Genomic DNA, 6,403 nt, shown 5'->3' with positions numbered 1-6,403 from the left:
CTTAAGCTTCTGTAAAAACCAAGAGAACTGAACTTGGTTTTTACATAAGATTAAGCTTGATTGTCCAAATCTTCAAGATGGGCAGGGATATTGTTAACGTCGAGGTTGAAATCGACAAAATTTGATATGGTTCAGGTTGGTTATTTGAATTAAAAGTTGATTTGAGTTGTAAAATTCAGAGTACGCGAGTTTGGGTATCAAAATACCTTCGGAGAATAGTTTGGGTTGATTTTCCCCGTTTTCCTTTTAGTAGTGTTAATTTTGAAACATTTGAGAATGTGTGCTAATTTTGGAAAAAAACTCAAATTTGGGCTATATAGGGTATTTCTCCAAAAAAAATTGAAAATTCAAATAGAGAAAAAGGGAAATTAGTTTTAATTTTTTTTGATTTTATATAAAATAAATTACAAAAATAAATATATAAATGTAAAAATAGGGATAAAAAGACCTTTTTTGTCACATGTAGTTTGGACCTCACGGTAGGTCAGGCCCAACGTGATCAAATTGACCGAGAGAGCTTTTTGGACACAACAATTGCTCCATGTTAAGTGTTAAGATCCAATTTTTCTATAATCAAAACAAACCGATAAAATTTCATGTCTAAGTCTTCTTGATCCCTTCTCAAACTTAAGTTGTATACATAGACTGGTTATTTCATTTATTTAGCCATTGATTCCGAGAGGGACCTTTTTGATGAAAAAGGGTGGAAATTTCACAAGTGGCACTAATCACACTTGTGTGTCCTTTGAGGTGTGACTGATATATTTCTCAGGGCTCTCTGTTCTTGAGCCTTTTTCTATAGTAGTACTAGATAATTTGTCTATACAAGGATCTAGTTTTTGATTAGAAACCTAAACTCATCTGTTCTATAGTCACTCCTGCTAGTATCTGAGTCCTCTTATTCCTTGAACTTAAAAGAAAGTTGAAATGATTGTCTCTGTCTGAGTCCTCATCTGTTCATTTTTAGACCCTGAGAGTGTTTGGCTTCGTAGTTCTGATGCTTTGATCTCTGTTTCTTTAATATTGTTGCTGTTTGGTTTAGGTTCTCAAAGTGTTGAACTAGATTAGCATTTTAAGATGGAACTCTTTCAGCTCTTTCTATTGGTATCTAAGTGTTCAAGATGCCAAAACTTATTATGTTACTCTTTTAGAAAGAACCTTTCTTATTTACTCCTTGGCATGTCTCTCGAAGCTGCAAGCTTAATGAACTAGCTTCATTACTATACACTTCAAGTTTCACTTAATGAACTAGCTTAATGAACTAGTTCACTTGCATCAATGTTTTACCAAATGACATGACTAATTTTTTAAAATTACTGTTAATTGCACATTATAAAATTTGAAATTTAAATCAAATCAACCATTATCCAAAATATATATTGACTAAATCTGTAAACCAAAGTTGTAATTTGTGATTAATATTTGTAAGAAAAAAATGAAATTATTGTGCTTTTGTTATCAGAATTTTAATGTATAAATTAAGGAAAATTATCATTTTTTTAGAAAATATGAGGTAGACAAGATTTATTATACCATCAAATTAATCTGTTGACTAATTTTTTTTTTTTTTGGTAGTAAATTTTTTCTCCTTGACAATATATATTTTTGTATTACAAAGATGAAGAATTCTTCCCAACGGACAAGAGAACATAATGTATATTTATTTTCATAATTATCTCTCATGTTTCTTAATGTTTACAAGCTTGTATCAGCTGTTCATCAAAGAAGACTGTGTGTCTAATGACTTCTTGTTCATAATCTTTGAGCTGAGGCAGGACCAATTGAAAGGAGGAGTCACGTATGGTCCTTTGAGTAATCCATCAGCCATTAATTTGTATGCAGCCTCAGTCATATGAATGCCATCCCATGACACATACTTTGAAGGATCATTACAAGATTTCGTTCCTACACTCCCACAACGTGTACTAAAGTTGAAGTTGTATGGTCTTCCTATACCGCAACAAGCGGACAAGGGTTTGTCTATGAATCCTGTCAATATCATTGATTTTAATAACTCGGTTAATACCTTATTAGTAAACTGGTTGTGAAGTTTTAGTGTAGGTATCAAGAAGGCTAACCGTATTTGGTTGGTTCTTGGATAAGCCGCAACAAAGCATTGTAATAGTCAGCATACATGATGGTTACATGAGGGTTGAGTATCTTGAGTCTATTGAGTTCTGCCTGAAGTTGTTCGTCGCGGTATTCTCCAAACTTGTTTAGCCATTTCAAACATCCAAAAGAATCGTATTCTTCCATGTTTGATGTTTGATATAATGTCAAATATACTACCAAGCATCCGATAGGGAACTCTCCGGGCACCAGAAATGTTCTTCCCCCCATACCAATCAAATCCTGGGTTCAACATATATCCCAAAGCCACAAACACATAATATTTTTCTGACAAGCTAATCAATGTTTTTTACTTGTTACTCATGTGACTAGCAGATCAAGAATCCTATTAAAATGGTTACCGTAATTGCAGATGAAATAGTACTAATGACGAACGGAACAAGCTCTTTCGCCTTTTCTAAGGGTCTCAGTTCGAACAATGGCAAATTATAATCGTTCCCTCCAATCTCTCCCATGAGAATCAAAGCATTGCCAATTATATCTCTACAATCTAAAAACAAATTTAAACTTAAACCAAAAAATAAAAATTATAACTCTTCCACTAAAGTTGATCTTCTAGCTACCTGATGGCATGCAAAATAGATTTGGTAAACTCTCTTTGAAGATCTTAATCTGAACTTCTAAACTGATATTGTGCGGAGGATGGTAGCCTCTCTCTTCGAGAAAAGAACTGTTCAATGTCGTTGCTGAGACTACCGCGAAATTAACTCCTTTCTCAAAGTTTCCATTTTTGGATCCAAAGTAAGGAGGCACTTAAGGAAGCCCCAAAAATTCAGCTATAAAGAAAAAAAATTCACATGCTACAATAGACATATGGCTATGCTCACTTCTCACCGCAAATGCAATTTCTACTACCACTTAACTTTGTATAAGACCGAATTTTTATATATAGGGATAGAACAATTTTGGTAAAGCTAAGGGTATTTATTGACGGTGTTATTTTAATTATTAAACCGAAAGGAACCGACCACAAACCGAATTGAACCTACCATAACCCGAAAATTTGTGACTGGATCCATACTTCTAATATTTTTTTTGAGAATGGATTCAGAGTTTTTAGATGCTTCAAAATAAACTATTTTTTGGATTTATACACAATATATCATTCTGCTAAATCATAAACTAATTAAATAAAAGTTCAACTTCAAATGTCATGATACATACTAACTATGTTTTTTGGCGACACATATATTTAACATGGCAATGTTAAATATTCCATCGGTTCCTAAGATATAATATGTTTAGAAAAAAAAAATTGTTTCAAAAAATTAATTTCTTTTATAATTATAATACATTATTAATTATTAATTAGGAACTAAAAAAATCAAAGTAAATAACTAAATATTGTTTGTTTTGAATTTGTGAAAATCCTAAATCACAAAAATATAATGCAATTATCATTAACTTTTAAATGTTTTTAACTATGTGTGAAACTTTTAGAAAAATTATCGATAAGGTCCTCTAAGACAAGGACAAACACAAAGACGAGGAGCATCATGTAGCCGAGGAGCAGCTCAAAGTGGAGGAAGCACTAGTCGTCCCGCAAGGTCCTCTAACACGCTCAACGTTCAAGGAGCTCAATCAAGTAAACAATATCCTTATTAAGGAGCTACACAAGAAGGAAGAAGTCGTGGTCCAAGATTCTCTCATGAAGATCACGACGCAAGAGGTTCAGTAAAGGGTTAAGTGTTGCTTATGCACTCTTTTTCCCTTGTCAAGGTTTTTCCCATTGAGTTTTCTTGACAAGGTTTTTAATGCGGCGTAAGTAACACTTTCAAGGTTTTTTACCAAGCCCAATTCGTGGGTCCAAGGCCCATCACTTTGCCCTGACGCATTTTCTATCTTTTCTCTTTATTTTTGCATTTAATGTGTTTGTTATTTCCAAGACTCTTTGCATGAGCTTGCATGAGTTGATCTTGTGCATGCTCTTGCGTGTTCTTCTTCTCCTTCATCCTTCTCTCCTATATAATCCCTCTTTACCTCTTATTTTGTAACTCATCTAATCTTTTTATCAAAAATTCTTTCTAAAGTTAGATCACTCTCTTGTTCTTCTCTTTGTTACGTAATATCTAATGACGAGTTCAAGTCCGGTAAATCAAAGGCTCTTCCGCAACCTTTCTGCGACCATTCGCTCTACATCTTTTGGTCTAAGTGATCCCCCGATCCCTTAAGTGGAAAGTCTATCCTTTCCTCAACTTTCCGAGTGTCGATTCTAAGAGAATCGTATACTTAGTAGTGCGGTGATCTAGGACGGCTAGATTAGATGATTTTTACAGGTCATTTGCTAAAACTCGATAATTTTTATTATCTATAGTTTTCTAAATGGCCCCAGAAGCTATATGTGATTTGGTAATAATTAAGTACGATACTATATAAGTAAGAAATGATTTTAGTCAAAAAAAAAAAAACCGAAAGTGCCATCAATAGTATATTAGTCCTATCCGGGCTAACACAACTCACGATCTTAGTACGGATTTTAACACCTTAGGCCTTGATCGTGAAGTAAAATACTCTGATTCGATCGATTTAAGCGAACGAACGTGTTTTGGAAACTTTTCTCCACTGATTACGAACATCATACGTGACACCCGACAATCAAACGTCTAAACGTCATACGTGTTTTGTTCTTTCTAAAAGTTCGGGGGTGTTAGCACGGGCAATCCCCGGCAGTCTAGATGTTGGTGTTGGAATTAGCACCAACGACGTACCGGCCTAAACCAAGACGGAATCGAATTAAACCAATAAATCGGGGAATCCCGGTTTATTGTCCAATTATTGCAAAGGGTGCTTCATTCCTAAAATGGAATAGACGACCTCGGATCATTAGGGTTTCGCAAACCCTAATCGAATATTTATGACAATATCTTCCGAAAATCTAAGGAAGAGGAGCATTTATTGTAACCCTAAATCCCTTGTATAAATAGAGAAGATGTCTCTATTCTAGGGCATCGATCATTTAATAACAAAAACCCTAGTTCCTCACTTGTTTTTGAGCAAACCCTAAATCGTTCATTTCTAGGTCAAGTCAATCCTTTTAATCCGTTTCAATTCGAGTTCTTGAGAGATTGTTAAAAGTGAATTTATTCTCCTTTCATTAATAAATTCATTGTGTGAACCCTTGGTTCAACAATTGGCGCTAGAAGGAGGGGGGGAATTTTTTCCTTTCTAGAAATCATTTTCAAAAGTAACACTTCTCTCAACTCGGTTAACGAAGCAATCCACCTCGAGATGTCTCAGCAACTCGGCCCTGTTGACTCACGTCCAAACGAGGAGCCCGACGAAGAGCCCCTTACTAACGACTCGACCTTCAACGAAAGGATCGAGGAAGAAGTCCGTCAAATGGATCTCCCGGCACCAGTCGAAACCACCGAGCGTCCTCAAACTGGCGAAGTGGAAGGCAATACGACCGCCCCTCGAAGGTCCGAAGGTCAGTCCACGAACGAGCCACAACTCGCTCAGGTCGCTCCAGCGGGTCCACCGGTTCAGCAAACCGTATCCATGGACGACCTGCGCATAGTGTTCGGAAGCATGACGAAAGACATCTACGACCGAATCGCGGCAGCCGACCACCGGATGGATACGATCATGCGTAATCGTACGCCGGAATCTAACGGGCAAGACGTAAGTCTCGACGTCCTCGCCCCCGGTCCGGTCGGAGGATGCACGGTACATCCTCAAGTGCCAGTTGGCCGCTCGTGCGTAAGACCTACGCCAACCGGGACTCGACCCCGAGCATTGGTAACAGCGTCCAGCCAACCTGCGGACGCGCCCAGCTCCGGTCGAAATCGGGATCTGGAAGATCTGTACGCAAGGATAGCCGACATAAACTCTCAGGTCCATCGGGTCTCCAGTTCGGCCCCTGAAATCGACCGTATGTTCGAAGAGACACAGCGAACTCCCTTCACGAGCCGTATCACTCAAGCCCGAATTCCGCATATCAAATTGAGGCTGCCGACGTACGACGGGGATAAGGATCCACGTACCTTTATGACGGCGTTCATGGCCGCAGTCACAAAAGCACACTTTTCCGACGAGGAGAAGGATACAGGACATTGCCAGTTATTCGTCGAAAGTCTGACCGGCAATGCACTCACCTGGTTTTCTCGGCTTAGCCCGAATTAGATCGATAATTTCGCCCAGCTATCGACCTCTTTCCTCCGGCATTACCGACATTTCATACAACCCGGAGCATCCAGCATCGATCTCTGGGACACAACTCAGGAAGCCGGCGAAACTCTGCAACAGTACTTGGTGCGATTCAAGAATTTGCTGG

At 37.8% G+C, this 6,403-nt stretch overlaps 1 pseudogene; it reads right to left on the bottom strand.

Moving 5' to 3' along the window:
- Nucleotides 1–1,619: 1,619 nt before the first annotated feature.
- LOC111831535 lies at nt 1,620–2,943 on the bottom strand (annotated as a pseudogene).
- Nucleotides 2,944–6,403: the final 3,460 nt, after the last annotated feature.

This window comes from Capsella rubella, unplaced genomic scaffold (assembly GCF_000375325.1).
Source record: "Capsella rubella cultivar Monte Gargano unplaced genomic scaffold, Caprub1_0 scaffold_3, whole genome shotgun sequence".
NCBI lineage: Eukaryota > Viridiplantae > Streptophyta > Magnoliopsida > Brassicales > Brassicaceae > Capsella > Capsella rubella.
Note: the sequence above shows the minus strand (reverse complement) of the source record. Positions and strands in the feature narration are given on the sequence as shown.